This window comes from Monodon monoceros, unplaced genomic scaffold, assembly GCF_005190385.1.
Source record: "Monodon monoceros isolate NGI ecotype Baffin Bay Population unplaced genomic scaffold, NGI_Narwhal_1 Super_Scaffold_12, whole genome shotgun sequence".
Taxonomy (NCBI): Eukaryota; Metazoa; Chordata; class Mammalia; order Artiodactyla; family Monodontidae; genus Monodon; species Monodon monoceros.
In genome coordinates, this window is record NW_021703768.1 from 13879806 (window position 1) to 13899459 (window position 19654).

Sequence of the window (19654 nt, forward strand, 5' to 3'; positions counted from 1 at the left end):
GAATTTTGTGTTTTCTTCCTGGGAGATGGCAGTGAGTGTGCTTTATATGTTGGAAGAAGAATGAAATTATTTGCTGACCAAGAAGTGGAAACTGTTTCAAAGGAAGTGTTCACGTTATAAGAATTCTGCTTTGTTAATGTCAGCAGAGATAAAAAGAAAATCCAGAGGTACATGAGCTAAGAACATAATAATAATAGCTAATCCTGTGTGAGTCTATTATATGACAAGTTCTCTCAAAGCTAGTCACTATTGACTTTGGGTGGAGTTGGGGGAGGGGACAGCCTTGTGCATTGTAGCATGTTTAACAGCATCCTTGGCCTCTACCCACTAAATTCCAGTAGAATGTCCCACCCCAGTTGCAACAACCAAAAATGTATACAGATAAGGCCAAACGACCCCAGAGGATATAATTGCCCCTTTTGAAAATCACTGGTCTGTGTGCTTTGCCACAGTAACTCTCTGAGTAGGTACTATTACCATCTGCATTGGGTAGATGAGGGCAATGAGGTGGGGGCTGGTTAGTGAAGTAGCCCCATGTCAGGAAGCTAAAAATTGGCAGAGTTGGGACTTGAAACATTAATGGTTTCACTTGGACAGTTAGCTGGGACCAAGACATTCTGGTCCAGTCTGTCTGAACTCTACCATGCTTCTATAGCTGAAAGGTGCTGGTGACTTTCACCCTTTGAATGACACAATTACTCTAAAGGGGGGATATTGTAGCTGTAGTCTCTCTGTGACCCACTTCAAAGTCTTAAAAGAAATGTCAGGGATTCAGTAATAGAACTTAACATTTCCCTTAGATGCTTGCTACTCCTCTCTTTTTTTTCTCAGCAAAATGGCACTTGTAATGACCTAGTTGCTCAATTCAGAAAGTTTCCTCTTCCTAAAACCTATAACCTATTACCAAGTTGTGTACTATCAAGCTCATAAATTGAATTTGAAAATACCTTGAAGTAATAACGTGCTTTCTTTTCTCATAAGACTAGCTTAAGAATATATTTCCATAGATTATCAAATATTCATTTTCAAAATGAATTTTAGTGGTAGCATGGCAACCCACCTTTAGGATGTACCCTATTTATTTAAGTAATCCCTATCTTTGGGCACTGAAAGTTTTCGTGCATCGTAACATTTTTCTCTGTTCGTTTTCTGTCCGCAGAGCCTCAGACAGCACCGCTATCCAGGGCTTACCAGGGAACCTCTTTTGACATAATGTCTTACCAGAGGACTCATTGCATGGTTTCCTTGGAGACACAGAGAAATTTTAAGTCAAAGACGACATGATTGATTGTGAGTCTAGAGAAATCATTCTTGATGTAGATTTGAGGCTGAAATGGACAGAAATGAAACTGGATTCAGGGAGAAGAGCTAGAAATCAACTGAGATTCGATAAGGTTCCCGAGATAAAGCAGTGGCAGTGGGAAAGGCTTAAGAGATATTAAAGAGGATTTACAGGATCTGGGAACTGATTAGATAACAGGGTTAGGGAGAGGGGGAAATTTAAGATAACTTCGGGATCTACACTTGCTTATCATCCTGATTTTAAAAATTAACTATGAAGGATAAATCAGACTCCAGTTGATTAACAGGGCCAGAAGAAAAATAATTTGAGAACTATTTTGTCTCCCTGAAACCTAAACCATTGTAATTCCACTTGGGGTCAGTTTTGTTATTCATTATAATATGAAACATCATACTTCTTAAAATCTCTGAACGATGAAAAGGGAACTGGTTCCCCCCTCTCATTTTATTTTACATTTTTTAAATATGTGTGATCCTTGCATGTATATGTTTATCTGGATGGAATGAACAACCTTTCTTGATTCTTCCCTTTATAAAGTGTGGACAGAAAGGAAAGGAAGGAAAATAGAAGTTCCTCTGTACAATCATTAATGATCTAGTAATCACAGCAGCTCAATTCAAGTAAAAGCCATTTACTGAGTTCCTATCCCCTGCAAGGCTCTGGCTGGGTGCTGAGTTGTGCCGTGCCCAGAGCAATTAGGGGCTGCTGAAAATTCAGGGTCCAGTGAGAGGTCCTGGGTTAGGCAGAAGAGGTGACCAAAGGACTCATCTATGAAATTACCAAGACAGAGTCAAAAAATGAGTTTGTAAGCCTGGAAACAAAGCCAGGGTAAATTCCAGAAATTTCTGTGCTCTAGTTTTTTTAATATGTGAAATGATTAAAGTAGTGTGTGATATTTGATTTGCATATTATAATTTGCAGGTACAAGATTTAATTTCTGAAAGGATGTTTAATTATTTTCTTGGAAGACTGAGTGATTTCTTACTCCTGTTAATGGGTAACTAAGCCCAATACCTTTGTTTTACAGCTTCATGTCTTTAGATTTGAAATAAACAAAAATTTAGAAGCTTCTCCTTAAGTATGAGTCAAAAGAGAAGTAGAAAGATGATACATCAATAATTACTAGTTTTCCTAAAAACCTATTTAGAGTAGTTATACAAATCTTTAAACTTATATATCATTTTTATTTTTTTAAGTAAATATAGATCAAGATACCATGTGAAGCATGACTCAAAGAAATGCAAATAGTTAGGTGGCAATGTTAAGATATTCTTCATCCAAAATAAAATGTTTCTTATTCGATAATGAACCTTTGCTTTTTATTTATTCATTTAACCCTTGAGAGCTTACTATCGATATATGCCAGTCAGTGGTATGAGTAATAGAGATACAATAGTAAACAATACAGAAAAGACATCTAATCTCAATGTCAAAAACATTACTTTTCTGTCACACACACATGCTACTAAGTCTTTTTATGGAATACTAAAGGCATGAAGATGGTTAATAGTTGGGAAATTATTTTTCTAATTATTTCTATGATTTTAACCTAATTTCCATTATTTGCACAGAACAATGCTATGTTCTGTTGAGTCCCATGAAGGTAAAGAAGGTATGGTTCTTACCCTTAAGGATTTCACCATCTGGTGAAAATGGTTGACCAATTCCAAGATAAAGAAGATAAGCTAAGTATTAAATGTCAGTCCTGCAGGTGAGATCTTTATAAAACAAAAGTTTCCAAATTGCACTTCTTCCGTCATACTCTCCCGTGTAATTAGCCTACATCAAGCTAGAAGATTCTAAAATAAAGGAAATGAAGAACATTTTGAACATCAACAAGACTTTTCTGGAAAACCTCCTCTTAATATGGCAGAAATTAATGCTTTTAAGCAAATGTAAAAGTCCTAGACTATGCTATAAATTTAGTAAACACAATTTTTGCAGCCATTGTAGCAAATTCCCTAGGAAATACCCACAAAACTTGAGATAAACTTGCTGTCAAACCCTATAAGAAGTGGTTGATAATAAGTGGACATGAAATAGACTGCAATCCTGAGAGAATCTGAGTCGCTTTATAAGACTGGGAGGAGAGCAGAGTGTAGCTTATGATTCTGAGAGAGAGTGCTATTCCTCTCCCATCATAGAAGGGAGGAAGAAAGAGGACCGAGTTTATTCTTTATTCTTGCCCACATTTGGGGACTGAAATTGAACGGCCATCAAAGTAAGCCAAGGCTGTAGTGGGACACATTCTTGCACCATTGCTGTGGAAAAAAACTAGATAGCTCCCTGCAGCTGGGTTTCATTGCGTGGCACAGATGTCTTTAAGAAATGGTAGCCTTTCAGGAACTATGGAGAAACAAAGTTGGGCAGGCTGTGCCAGAAGCCCGGGTGAGCCAATGACATTACTCCTCGGCTAGGAAGATAATGGCATAAGGACATCTCTGGGCAGCAGAATAGCCAGGCCTGCAGATATATAGAAAACATCTAACAATTGCGCACGGTGGCTGACTGTAGTTTGTGTGATACCTGAGGAATCCCACCACCTACCTCCCCTTAGTGGGAGGAAGGGACTTAGCGGGTTGAAAGTTTCCAAGTGTAAATCCAAAGTAAAATGGCATTCTCATTATTTGATACTTGAAAGAGACAGAGAGAAAGAGAGAGAGAGAGAGAGAAAACACAAGTTATAACACTATTTATTCTTAGGCATGAGAATTGGGTAATTGATAATTGACCCCTCTGCTCCTCCACATTTCCCAGCCTCCCTTGCCATTGCATTTGGTTCTGGCCATTGAGATATGGACAGAAGTGATGTGTCATTTCTAAGCCTGGCCTGTTAATATACCCCTCAAGATTCTTCAGCTCTCTCCTTTCTTGCCATGGTGACTTGGGAAGATCAATGTGGCAGAGGGACAGGATGGGCCCCTGGACCTGCCCTGGACTTCATGGATGCAAATTTAAACCTTTCGTGTGTTAAGTTCCTCAAACTTACCTGTTGTGGCAATTGGGGTTGATTACCTGGACAAATATAAGTCCCAACCTCTATCATTGCTAAGGTGAGAGGATAGAATTGCCAAGCCCCTCTTTGAAACACGTCTTCAGAAGGGCCTTTTATAACTATGCTCACCCTCCCCCAACTTGGAGGTTGCTTTTTTCATTAGTTTTAAATTAATAGGGGTAAGGAGCTGGAAATAAGCACAATATATATTGCTCCAGTGGCTTCTAGTTTGGCTGAAGAATGGCTCTCTTATTTAGATTATACTAAGGAGTAAAAAATAATGCTCTCTATAATTCTAGAGCATATATGGACTAGTTAGAGAAACAAGATGCAATCAACTTGGAATCATTAGAAGAATCATTGTCAATTCCAAGGGACCCATCCCTTATGTCAGGACTCATTCATATCATTAGCTTTCTATTTATGTGATGTGAGGACAGAGATTTTGATCCTCTTAGGAATGACTTTTTTTTTAATTGAAGTATAGTTGATGTACAATATTATGTTAGTTTCAGTACTACCTAATTATTTGACACTTGCATATATCGTGAAATGATCACCATGATAAGTTTAGTAACCATCTGTCCCCATAAAAAACTACTACAATATTATTGACCATGTTTCTTATGCAGTGTATTACATCCCCGTGGCTTATTTATTTTGTACTAGAGATTTGTACCTCTTAATTCCCTTCACCTATTTCGCCCCCAGTCCCATCCCCCGACCCTCTGGCAACCACCTATTTTTTCTCTGTCTCTATGAGTCTGTTTTCATTTTGTTTTGTTTGTTTGTGTTGTTTTTTAGATTCCACATATGAGATCACATGTTGTCTCTCTCTGTCTGACTTATTTCACTTAGCATAATATCCTCAAGATCCATCCATGTTGTTGCAAATGGCAAGATTGCATTTTTTATGGCTGAGTAATATTCCATTATTTATATATATAAATAATATATATGTATTTTTTGCAGTACGCGGTGTGTGTGTATGTGTGTGTGTATATATATATATTTATATATATGTATTTATATATATTTATGTATGTATTTATATATATATATATATAAAACATCTTCATCCATTCATCTATTGATGGACACTTAAGTTGCTTCCATACCTTGGTTATTGTAAATAATGCTGCAATGAACATAGAAGTGCCTATTATCTTTTCAAATTAGTGGTTTTGTTTAATTCAGGTAAACACCCAGAAGTGAAATTGTTAGATTATATGGCAGCTTTGTTTTCAATTTTTTGAGGAATCTCCATACTGTTTTCCATAGTGGCTGCCCCAGTTTACAATCTCACTAACAGTGCAAGAGGGTTCTCTTTTTTCCACATCCTCGCCAGCACTTATTTGTGGTCTTATAGCCATTCTGACAGGTGTGAGGTGGTACCTCATTGTGGTTTTGATTCGCATTTCCCTGACGATGAGTGATGCTGAGCATATTTCTTGTGTCTGTTGGCCACCTGTTTGTCTTTTTTGGAATATGTCTATTCAAGTCCTCTGCCCACTTTTTAATTGGGTTGTTTGATTTTTTTGATGTTGATTTGTATGAGATCTTCGTATGTTTTGGATATTAACCCCTTATTGGTCATATCATTTACAAATATCTTCTCCCATTCAGTAGGTTACCTTTTCGTTTTGTTGGTGGTTTTCACCACGCAAAAGCTTTTAAGTTTGATCAGGTCCCATTTGTTTATTTTTGCATTTGTCTCCCTTGCCTGAGGAGGTAGATCCAAAAAAATACTGCTAAAACCAATTTCAAAGAGTGTACTGTTTATGTTTTCTTCTGACTTTTATCTTAAAATGAAGTTTTGTCTGTCAGTTATTAGCATTGCACTCTTTTCTCTGAGAGTATATGTCCATTTCTAATTCATTGATGACATATATTTTAGACATTATATTAGATCCTGAAACAAACCAATCATAGGGTTACACGTTTATCTCTGTACAACTTGATCTGGAAATGCATATTGACAGATATGTTTCCAATACACATTCTGTTCTAATGTCATTGGAGAAAGAATACATGTGTGAAGTAGAAAAATAAGGGGCAATTTGTACATCAATAAGTAACATTTCCTCCACTCAAAAGTCACCTTCAGGGCTTCCCTGGTGGTGCAGTGGTTGAGAGTCCGCCTGCCAATGCAGGAGACGCGGGGTCGTGCCCCGGTCCGGGAAGATCCCACATGCCGCGGAGCGGCTGGGCCCGTGAGCCAAGACCACTGAGCCTGCGCGTCCGGAGCCTGTGCTCCGCAACGGGAGAGGCCACAGCAGTGAGAGGCCCGCGTACTGCAAAAAATAAATAAATAAAAAGTCACCTTCAGAAAACAGTAAATGTCCTTTGTATTTTGCTGCCATTTTCTTAAAGAAAAAAAAATCCATTACACTGAAACATGGTTCCCCTGATCAACGTTTGGAGCATGTAACTAGAGACAATAAGCTTAAAACAGGAAAGGGGAATAATTAAATAGCTGACTGTAAAAGTTTATTATACAATTAGTTACGTGCACACGCTTGTTCATTTTTCATTCTAGACTACTGTTATAATTAGAAAAACTTTAAACACAAGAAAAAAGAACAAAGTTATAGAACATGTAGTTCTGTTTACAACTCAATGATGACTAATTTAGATTATCAGATGGGTAATAAAATGGAAAGTTTCCAATAAAGCAAAACATTTAACATCAATTAAAGTCTTCCTTATAGAGGTAGAAAATATAAAATTTTACTTATCAATCTTGTTTTCAATAACACAGCCTGAAGATATCATGTAACTTGCCCATTTAACTCTTGAATGAATCTCTTAAGAGATTTAAATTGGAATAAATATCACATCTTGAATCAGAATTATCAATGTTAATGTCTACTTAATTTCTGGCTTTAAAACTAATATAAGTCATGTTTTCATGATCCATATGGTATTATTTTTCTAAGTAAGGCAAGGCATTCAAAATTAATTATTTTACTTTAGTCCAGATTGTACATAAACTGCTCACAAAAACATAGTTCTGATATCATCAAAAATCTATAAGATACTGCAAAGCAGATGGCTTAAGTTTAGCTATACATTGTTAGAGATATGATATTTAATCTCACTCTACCTGGAATTTTCTTATTTATATATATATTAGTTTTTCTGCCTATATCATTTATAATAAGTTATTCCCAGCTCTAAAACTGTGTTTTTTATTAAGATACAAAACATAATATGCACAGAAATGTGTTTAGATGTAAAACATTCACTTAAGTGAAACATTATTATATCATATTATTCAATAATAATTGCTTACATTTGTTTCAGACTCTTTGTATGCATATTAAATCTTCTCAACAAAATTAGGAAAATTCAACATAATTAACTCCAATTATAGGGGAGGAAATGAAAGTTTAAGGATTAAGAATATTGACCAAATGCACCCATCTAGAATTATAGGATTGAATTCACATTTGATTATGATTAGTTCATTTGATTTGAGACATTCTGAAAAGAAGTTCAATACCTGAGGCCTTATGTTTTCTCCACTATCATTGTGTCAGAAACGCTATGTTGAAACTCAGTACCATCCCTACTTTATAAACACTTTTATGTATTGCAGGGGTGGAAAGCCCAGACTTCCTTGTCAGCAGGGTTCCATTTAGACTTTGCTGTTTAGAGGTTCTTGGTGAGATTTGGGAGTTAGAAGAAGAGAAGCTTCTATTCTCTAGTGGCAGACGTCTATAGAACGTTGCCAATGGTTTCTTGGTGATCTCTTAGAATCACCTGCTGCCATGCTGCTGGCATCTGAGCTCATCCAGTGCCTGCTTTCTGGGATCTCAGCATTCTGATCTCTGGCTAGTAGCAGCTTCCCTGATTTTCACTCCTCTGACTTTCCCAATGACTGTGCAAGCCTCTAATGCCTACACATATCAACAATGGTTTCCAATTTCCTGACTGAAGCTCTTGGACAAAGAATTTGATACCAAAGTTTGATACAGTTACAGAACCTCATAGAAGGGAATCTAGAATTGGTTATCTGACTGGGTTAGATTTGAAGGCAGTAATTATCTCATTGCCAGTGAAAACTGGGCTTTTGGTAGTTCTCAGCATACAGAGACAAAACATTTGCTTAAAGTAACATCTGAAGACACTTGTAACTCCATGACTATTGAAAGGAAGGACACTGGAAGATGAAATAGCTATTCCAATACAATATTATAGTGGAAATGATTGTTATCCTGACTTTGGAATCACTTGATTGCTGCGTACTGCGATGGAAAGGTGAGTCAGATAATGACAGGTTTATGGTTCAAAGAAGAAGAGAGCCTTAATAAAAGATATTTATCAGCTCTTACAGTCATAGAACCAAAATATCCAAACACCAGGCTTAAGATTTGATCCTATAGGTCATAGAAATTAAACACCAATTGATTTCACAGTTTCGTCAGGTCTCTTTTGTGAAAATTAGGGATTAGGCAAGAGTGGGATCCCAGGAACTGGAATGTATCGATTTTGTATGGATTCTAATGACTTTGAATATTTTGATCCCCTGTTATTACTGAGCCCCCCTTTCTAGAAGCCAGTGCCACTGCCAAGCTGCTTCCTCAATCATTCCTCCCCTTCCCTGATGATCCTACAATGACTTCACCCGAGACCATCGTGCACAAAGAGATGGGATTCTCCTCGCAGCCCGCTCCCAATGTCTCTCCTGTCTCTAGCCCATAATTAGAGCCCACTGGCAAGGATTTGAGTACAAATTGAGAGCCAACAGGAGATAGCATACACACCAAAAGAACTGTAAACTTTTTGTTAATTTATATTAAGGGAAACTCAGGGAATATGTGTGAGGAATGGATTCTAAGCGGTTAAGACCAGGGAATAAGGAACATAACATTGATATAGGTCAAATTTATTGTTATTCATTGCACACACAAGTGTTTCTGGATTCAATATGTGGTTCAGATAGCTGGGAATGACTCTTACAGTTTCATTGATTGATTGATTGAACCCTAGACTCAGAGTCGTCCTACACTAAATGAAGTTGAGATATCAGAACTTCCTTGACACAATGGAGAGGAAGGAACCCAAAGGCTTAAGGAGGCAGGAATGTTGGAACGAATTTATCATGTGCAATTAATTAATTAGCTCCCTTACCATGTGTCCTGTGAGGATCCAGATAATAATTGTTTCCTAAAGACTTTGGAAAAATACACTGATGAGGAGAACAGAACATCCTTGAGGCTTTTAGTGACTGATCTTTACAAATCAGGGCTGATGGTGGGAGATACTATCAAGGAAATAGTGCCATACTTAAAAAAAATAAGGACATCCCAGTGTAGCAGAAGCTTCTGGCTACACTCAAGCACCAGGAACAAATGGGGACTGTTACTGAAATTGGCTGCAAAGTTGGGGTGGTAATCAAAATGGTTTGACTTGCAAACTTTTTGGCAGTGGCTAACTGATTATGGTGTCTGTAAGGCTGAAAAACAAAATGGGAAGCCTGCTAAAGTGTTACTTAAAGTATATAATCCAATAAAATCTAGGTCTTAATTCAACACAGTAGAAAGTGATGCTGCACCCTCACCCCTAATCCATTCCCAGACGTGAATCAATTCATGGACTGAGAGTGCTTTGCTTAAAGGAAGACCATGTTCTCTTGAGAGAAGACCCTGTGACACTGCCACATACGTTCACTGTAAATCTGCCTTCTAGCCTTCCTCACAAGACATTTGGTTTTTCAACATAGTGATTGTGCACTGAAAAATGGAGTTACCTGGACATTTGGAGATTTATTGGACAGTTTCCCTGAGATGAAATGGGAAACTGAAATTCAACTCTGTTGCACCTGTCAGAGGAGACTTATGGAGGTCCCAGCAGAACTGCAAAACCACAGAGGTTATTTTCCTTGTTCCTGAATACCTACTTGATTTAGACATACTAAGTGACAGAATTCCTTCACGGAGACAGAGATATTTTAGGAGGAAGTGACAATTGGAAACCTTACAACCACTATCAAAGCAAACAAAAGTCAACAACACATCCCTGGGGAGACTGCAAAGACTAATATCACCATCAAAGCATTGAAAGGTGGCAGAGAGTTCAGTCTAACTACATCCCTCACTTAATTTCCCTAATTAGCCTGTGGAAAAAACAGATGAATCTTGGAGAATAAAGGGATTATTTTAAATGGAAGCTGATATTCACTCTAATTACAGCAACTACTGGAACCTGGTATTCAGCTATTGATCTATAAGATGTTTTTTACGTACACTGACTCAGAAAATTAGAGGCAATTAGCTTTCACCTTATAGGGACAGTAGTACACTTTAACTGATCTATCTCAGAACTATGTCAGTTTTGTAGTTATCCATCATAATCCAATCCACAAAATCATTGTGTCACTGTCCCACAGCACATCAAGGTTGTCCACTCTACTGATGATAAAATCTAACGGGCAGGATGTAGACAGTGCCATAGATGCCTTTTGCTGAGACACTTGTATGACGGATGATGAGGGATAACCCCAATAAAATTCAGTGACCTGCCACCTTAGTGAGTTTTTTAGTGGCATAGTGGTCTGGTCTCGTTGATGTATCACATTCAATATGAAAGACAAGTTGCTGAACCTTTTGCTCCTTATCCCTGAGAAAGAAATAGAACTCTTGGGAGCGTCTTTGGATTTTGGATTCTATATTTGAGTGCGCTACTCTGATGCATTTACTAAGCATTCCTCAAGGCTGCCAACTTGTCCAGGCCACTCTGTCAACTGCAGCTTATGACCTATAGATCCAATGGAACTTGAACTGTCTATGATGCAAACAGGAATGTTCTAAGGAGTCACTGGCACACTCCCATAGGAGACCCACTGTGAAGAGACTCCTAGGGTTTTAGAGCAATAACATAACCTCCTTTGCACACAACTTTCTCCTTTTCAGAAGCAATTCCTGGTTTGCTACTGGGCCCTCATAGGGACTAATTGTCTGATCACAGGAAACTCATGATCACATGAGCATGAAATAATGTATTTGATATATCAAGATGACTTGATATATTGTAGAATGCACTGAATGATGGGCCAGTATGGAAACACTTCAATTCAACTGGGAGCGACATACATACAAGATCAGTAGGTTCCAAAGGCTAAAAATTTAATGTGCTGATCACTCAAATTCTCATGAAACCATTCCTAATGTATTGCTACCTCTCCCTCAACTCACACTACATCCTCATGTGGAGTTTCCTCTAACCAGTCGACTGAGGAATAAAATAACTGCCCTTGGTTTAAGCTGGTTCCAAGAGACATGCTAGCACTGGTCATATTTGGACTGTTGCAGATTCATAGCTCCCTCAGGGGATGCCCTAAGAGGTAAAAGGGAAGAGAAATACTTTCAAAGAACTCCAGTCACCTTACTTTCCATTGTGCATGAGAGGAGAATGACCAGAGATAATGATCTATACTAATTCATGGATGATATCTAACAATCTGGCCAGATGGTCAAAGCTTTAGAAGGAATTAGGTGACAAGAAGGTATAAGAATGGAGCTCTCGAACGCACAGAAAGTATGAAAATATTTGTTTTCCGTGGGAATGCTAATCAAAAGTTACCGTGGGGCTTCCCTGGTGGTGCAGTGGTTGAGAGTCCGCCTGCCGATGCAGGGTACACGGGTACATGCCCTGGTCCCGGAGGATCCCACATGCCGCGGAGCGGCTAGACCCATGAGCCATGGCCGCTGAGCCTGCGCGTCCGGAGCCTGTGCTCCGCAACGGGAGAGGCCACAACAGTGAGAGGCCCGCGTACTGCAAAAAAAATAAAAATAAATAAAAATAAATAAAGTTCTGTCAGAAGTTATGTTTCCTGTCCCCATAACTCGGGCTCTGCAGATTCTGAGATCTTAGTTCCTAAGAATGGAGAATTTCTACCAGGGATTTAACTTGAAGCTCAGATTGCAACCTGGCCATATTGGATTTCCAATGTCATTGAAATAACAACAGAAGAAGGAAATACTGTACTGACTGAGATGACTAATCCTGATTAACAAGGGGAAATAGGACTGATGCTACCGTAAGGAATGAAAAATGTACACGAATTCAGGGATTATCTGAGTGTGTCTGTTAATACTTCCAATATTGTTAACGAAAAATCAGAGCTACCCAACTAATGTCTTGGACCAATCAGGAATGAAGTTTAGGGTTACTCTGCCCAACAAAAGCCCATAACCACCTCAATGCTGACTAAGGACAAAGTGAATATGAAATAGGTAATAGAAAAAGTAGGTTCTAAACCAATTATAGCATTATGATCAGTCACAGAAAGGACTACAGTAATTGTGCTTATATGCTTGCTTGCTATATTATGTATATATTATATGAGCCAAGTTAATTTTCTCCTTCATCTTCTCCTACTAGTTTATGTAAGGAGTGTTGGTGGTTACATCTCTAGCTTAGTCTGCAAGTTATAGGATATTAAATAGGGATTGTGACTGAGCTGAAAAAGAACAAATATCCAGAGATGGGTACAGTGACATTTGAATTTTCATGCCTTGCCTTTGGAGGGAGACAGTGAGTACATCTTCATTAGACTGAGGGATGGCTGCAGCAGGTCAGTGAAAAGAAAAACATCGCTGCTATTTGGAAATTTAAACACAGATATACGGAGAACCAACTAGATATTGTGTCTTGATATGTAGTATGATCCCTGTTCTTTTAAACTGTGTCTTGTAACATGGGGCTTGACAGTTTGGAAGCTACGTTAACTAGATTTACTGGCCAGTGGGGATTTGGTTTAAATTCTGCCAACGGAAGCCATTTGTATGAGATTTGGAAGTAGAAAATACAGAGAAGCCACTATTCTCCAGGAGCAGCTGGGCATCTGCAGATGGCAGGTATGGGGTTTTGCCAGTGGCTGTCAGGTGTCCTTCTGTAATGCTGTGGGCAGCATACATCATTGGTGTCGGTTTACTTGGATTCTTCTACTTTCTGATTATTTGATGTTATTTTTAGTTTCCTTGACCTTGCAATAATTGTGTAAGATCATAATTCCCTGTATTATACCCCTTCCTCCTTAAAATACCTAGCAATAGTTTCTATTTCTCTGATCAAATCCTAATATATATATTGTATCTTTATTCCTATATTTGGCCATTGGCTACTACAAAGACTTTATAAGACTGTGTGGGGCTTCCCTGGTGGCACAGTGGTTAAGAATCCGCCTGTCAATGCAGGGGGCTGGGTTCGAGCCCTGGTCCGGGAAGATCCCACATGCCACAGAGCAACTAAGCTCATGCACCACAACTACTGAGCCTGCGCTCTAGAGCCTGTGAGCCACAACTACTGAGCCCACAAGCCACAACTACTGAAGCCCGCACGCCTAGAGCCCGTGCTTCGCAACAAGAGAAGCCAGCACAATGAGAAGCCTGTGTACCGCAACAAAGAGTAGCCCCCGCTCGCCGCAATTAGAGAAAGCCCACGCGCAGCAACAAAAACCCAATGCAGCCAAAAATAAATGATAATAAATAAATATTTTTAAAATCTTATAAAAAAAAAGACTATGTGAGGTGAACAATGAAAATATATTTCCAAATATATTTCAAAATGTACGCATAGGGCTTCCCTGGTGGCGCAGTGGTTGAGAGTCCGCCTGCCGATGCAGGGGACACGGGTTCGTGCCCCGGTCCGGGAAGATCCCACGTGCCACGGAGTGGCTAGGCCCGTGAGCCATGGCTGCTGAGCCTGCGCGTCCGGAGCCTGTGCTCCACAACGGGAGAGGCCACAACGGTGAGAGGCCCGCGTACAGCAAAAAAAAAAAAAAAAATGTACGCCTAAATAAGTGCTTACGTGCAGCATTGTCTTACAATACAAAGATAGCCCATAAATGGTATATTTAAATATACTGCACATTGTGTATTATAGCTCAAGTGGTTCAGTAATAGTCAAAACAAAATACATTTAATTTGTCTGCTTGAATATTTAACCAACTCATATTTATTATGTTGGTATCCCAAAATGTTACCCTGCTGAAGTTTCTGCCAGTTTAACTTACTGTGAGTTTGCCAGCATAAATGGAAATAGAAGAACAGGTTTCGTTGTGTGAAAATCATCACAGATCCAACCATATGCTTTTTGAAAACATTATTATTTAAAATTTATTTTTATCTTACTTGAACTGCATATTCTTCTGTGTCACAAAGGGGAAAGGAAAGGAGAGTGATAGTTACTTTCAGCAAAGAAGACTGTATTTATTTTTTCTTTTAGTTAGACAAGCTAACTCTCCTCCATGTCTTTTAGTCAAACTGCCTGGAAAAGCTTTGTATTTCTAATGGTGTGTCAGCATTTTTTGAGTGACACTCTGCCCATTTAAAAGAAAGGAAAAAATATTTCTAGGATGGAAACCAAATATCTCAAAATGGAGTAGATTCATTATGGAAACTTTTTTAAAATAGTGTTTTAAAGAATATATTCACTTTTAAAAAACTGCCAAATAATTTTTAATCAGCCCAGTATATTTCTAGGCAAATTATTTCAAAACAGATGTTTGTTTAAAAAAAGAAGAAAAGAAATATTGAAGATTCTCAAAAGACTTTAGGAGATGAAGTGCAAGCTCCTTGGTGTAACCCACACTCTGAGAGCATCACTCCCGCCTACTGACGCTCCATCACCCTGTGGACTGGCACACCACCACAGCGTTTCCATGTGTGACCATTTGCTGCTCCTGGACCTACCAACACTTTCAGCTCCTGCTTGAGCAACGCTTGGATCTGAATCCCATTAGCCACCTGTAAATGTCTTTAGTGGTTTATATGTATCTTTTCAACTGGATTGAGTTTGGTAAGTGTAGAGATCCTTTGATTCATTTGTGTATTAATGGTGCTTAGCAAATGTAGTCGTAGTTACCAACAAATGGTCGAGAAATACATGAAATGAGTGAATGAATCATAGGATTTTAGAGTTGGAAGGAATATTAGGGGTTTTACTGTCCAAATTCCGTGTTTCACAAAAGGAAAATGAGGCTCAGTGAGGCTTTGGTTTGGTCAAACTCACACAGTAGAAAAGTAGTGTTGCTGGTCCTGAAACACAGTTATCTCAGCTCTCCATTCAGAGGCCTTTCTACTCTTTCACTCCTGGCTAATTTGGAATTTTACTTGGAGGGATTGTGGTCCTTTTTTTAAATATTTCACTGTGATACTCCTAATATCCTTGGGGACATCATTCACATTTTAAAAATAATTGGAGAAAAGTACCTATAACTTCAGGCATTCAAATAACTACAGTAGCCCTCTAGTTTTTCAGCTGCCTCTGTCTGTTAGTATTTCAACACTTTATAAAACAGTAGCACCATTGTGGCAATTATATAGTACTTCTATTATGGGTATAGATATTCTATAGCTATATGTGACTTTTTATTATTAAGTTGTCAGAGTTCTTTATAAATTCTGGATACAAGTCTTTGTCAGAGAGATAGATGAAATATCTATCTATCTATCATCTATTTATCTATCACCTATCTATCTATCTAAAATTTCTACCCAGAATGTGAGAACATATTTTCATTATCTTCCTAGTATTTCTTGATGAGTAGAAATATTAAATTGTGATGAAGTCTAATTTATCCATTTTTAAAATTTTTATGGTTAATACTTTCTGTGTCTGTAAGTACTCTTTGCCTAGCCCCCACATCATTAAGGTATTCTTTATGTCTTCTTTGAGAAATTTTATAGAGTTTGCTTTAAAGTTTAGGGCTATTTTCAACTTAAGTTAATTTTTTGTATGGTGTGAGGTAGGACTTGACCTTAATTGTTTTTTCATATATTCATCTAATTGTTGCAATATTATCTATTTATGGAAAAGATTTTCTTTCTCCATTTAGTAGATTTGACATCATTCTTGAGAGTCAATTCATTATATATAGGTAGGTCTATTTCTGTACTCCCTATTTTGTATTGTTGATTGTATTGTCTATTGTCTTAGCAAACTCACTCTGTCTTGATTATTGTAGCTTTATGGTAAGTCTTTAAATCAAGTGGGCATAAGTCCTGCAGTTGTATTCTTCTCTTTCAAATAGCTTTTTGCTATTCTAGGTCCTTTTCATTTCCAAATAAATTTTAGAATCTGCTTGACCAGTCACACCATGCAATTCATTGAATCTATAGATCAATGTCAGGACAAAAGACATGTGAACAATATTACCTTCCAATCTATGAACATGGATTTTTTTCTGCTCCTTCATTTAAATCTTCATTTCTCTCAGCAGTGTCTTGTTATTTTCATGAAAGAGATTATGCATCTTTTTGCAAATTTTTTCCTAAAAACAGGCATACCTTTGGAGATATTGCGGGTTTGGTTCCAGACCATCGCAAGACAGCAAACACTGTGCTCGCTTCAGCGGCACATATGCTAAAATAGGAATGATACAGAGATTAGTATGGCCCCTGCACAAGGATGACACAGAAATTCGTGAAGCGTTCCATATTTTTGAGAAACGTGAACTCGCCAAACAAAGATTTCAGTGTAAATGTTGTCTTTACCAAATGAAGTTAAAGGAACAAGTTATATTTAAAGTTTGAATGGAAGAGCCTGCCATTGTTGTTCCACATCTTGTTGTTGCTGTTTACAGTCTTTTACTGAGCCTACATCTTCATAAGATTCTTGGCAGGTATATGTTGGACACTTCTGTTTCGTGGTCAAGGCAAGATCAGAGGCCACGGATACTGACAGCTGATTTGTCTGTTTTCTTCTGTCTTCTTCCATGACTGTATCTACTGCCTCATCTTGATTTACAAGCAAAACCTAGAAAACCTACAAAAATAAGTGTTCTGTAGTTTATCTAGGAATAATACAGAAAATATTGCTGTTATTTTTGGTGAAGAAAATCAATTTGTATAGTTTATTTCAACCTAAATAAAAGGTGAATTTTGTTTTAAAAAAATAAACAGCAAACATTGCAGTAAAGCAAGTCACACAAATTTTTTAGTTTCCTAGTGCATATAATGGTTATGTTTACACTATACTGAAGTCTATTCAATGTGCTATAGTGTATGTCTGAAAAAAAAAAAAGGTACATACCTTAACTTAAAAAAAACTGTTGGAAAAATGGCTCCAATATACTTGCTTGACATAGGTTGCCACAAACCTTCAATTTGTAAAAAAATATAGTACAGGGACTTCCCTGGTGGTGCAGTGGTTAAGACTCTGTGCTCCCAAAGCAGGGAGCCGGGGTTTGATCCCTGGTCAGGGAACTAGATCCCACATGCATGCCGCAACTAAGAGCTCACAAGCCACAACTAAGGAGCCCACCTGCTGCAACTAAGACCCAGCACTACCAAATAAATCAATAAATATATTTTTTTAAACGTGATACATGGCAACCTCAATAAAGTGAAGCACAATAAAATGAAGTATTCCTGTATTGTATTTTTGATGCTATATTTTTTAATTGAGAAGGCAAAACCCTACTATCTTATTTCAAGATTTCTTAGTCCCACTTGCATTCAAATAAATTGTAGAAAAAATTTTATTTGTTGGGCAGTGCTTAAATCTTGGAATGTAATTCCACATTGATGTAACTATTACAAAATAGTAGTAACTACAATTATAAAATGGTATTTATTGATCCATGCTAGCTCATCAAAAAAATAATAGTAAAAAGGAGTCATATACAATAAATGAATCTGTAGTAGCACTGAAATGCTTCTTCACTCTCCAGCTTAATTTATCTTTCTAAATTAACCATCGGATATTGGACTCTTAAGTACCATTCATGGTTAAGTGTACACTGCTTAATAGACCATGTGATGTAAAGATGTCAAACAGGATTGGTGGTGACCACAGAGGCTGCAGTTTAGTACAGAAGCCTACAGTTAACATACGACTTCTATCTGAGTAACTAAGAATAGCTATGAAATCTGCAAAGGAAGCTAGAAGAGACCAACAGAACAAAGAGGTAGCGTGAGTCTAGCCACTGTGAGCCGGTTATGCATCCTTGCATTTCAGCAAGGGTGGACAAGATAAAATTACTTACTACTCCCCTTATTTACTTAAAACAACAATATATTTCTATTCCCCGAATCTTGCCAATGGTCTCATTTCATTGCACATATCAAAATGTAAGAAATCAGTCCTAATAACAAAATGATCACATATTCAGAAGAAATATATATAATGTATTCAGAATGCATATCAATGTATACTGGTGGCCTTCTCTTCAACTTTCATGCTCCAGAATGTGTAAGGTGATTATATCCCTGGCATTTCCTCTTTTATATCAGATATGGGCTGTTTGAAAACTATTTCATCATCACCTTCTGTTTCATCCACGTGGCAATTTTCACTTCTCCGTCAGTGTTGATGTACAAACTGTTGTGTGACCCTGGCTATCCATAATCATCTTCAGAGGGTCAGAATACCTAAAACCTCTTTATCTTCTTTGATAAAACCTGGCAATTCATAGAGCTCTGATAACCAGTCCTTGAGATATTTTTTTTCTTTTTCCATAAGACCAGCGAAGGAAGATCACAATCTATTCCTAATTTAGCTCTTTTTTTCCTATTTTTTCTTGGTTTTTAAATTCCTTCTCCATTTTGAGCTTCTGTTTAAGTATTCACTTCTTCTTCTACTATTCCACTGGTAGTATATGATGTCTTTGAAAATAGAACATCCCAGTCTTTAAAAATTTCTTTGGGTAATTTTTCAGATGACATAAACTTACACTTCAAGATTCTTTGCCAAAATGGTAGCTGTTCATTGTTTCAGTCACTATCTTGGCAATATCTTCATATTCAAACTCAAAGAAGGCACAGGTTTTGTAATGTACAGTCTTTTTTACTTCTGGGCAATCGAAGTGTTTTAATGATGTCAGGCTGGGAGCTGGGGTTCAAAAAGCCCTCCAAGTGTATGACCCACAGAGACTACTCCAAAAGGAAGTTCTCCTTGCTGGATGCGCCCTGGTGGACCTCCCATCTCCTTACTTCTCAAACTTCACCTGCTACTGCAGGTTAAGTGACAGTAGCATCTTGCCATACCTGCATAAAACAATTTGTGGAGCCTATGCACTCCACCTTATGCTCCTGGAAAATCTTTTTGATGCTCTTTTAAATAGCATTTAAAAATTAATTTTCTAATTATTTTTTCATAGTATATAGTAACACAATTGACATTTGTATATTAATCTTCTATCCTATCACCCTGCTAAATTTTATTTGTAGTAAAAATTTTAGATCCCATTGGACTTCCACATAAACCAAAAGGTCATCTGTGAATAAAAATGGTTCTAATTTTTCTTTTCCCATTGGTACCCTTTTCTGGTTATACGAAGTAGCTTTTTTCCTAAAATTAGGGGAAATGAGTTCAATTTTAGCATTAATTATGATGTATGTTATAGG

The 19654-nt window shown here is 37.6% G+C and overlaps 1 non-coding gene across 1 annotated transcript; it reads left to right on the plus strand.

Moving 5' to 3' along the window:
• The first annotated feature begins 16646 nt into the window (after window positions 1-16646).
• Window positions 16647-16750, plus strand: LOC114893451. The gene has a single exon (XR_003792881.1). It is a non-coding gene; the product is annotated as a U6 spliceosomal RNA (small nuclear RNA).
• Window positions 16751-19654: the final 2904 nt, after the last annotated feature.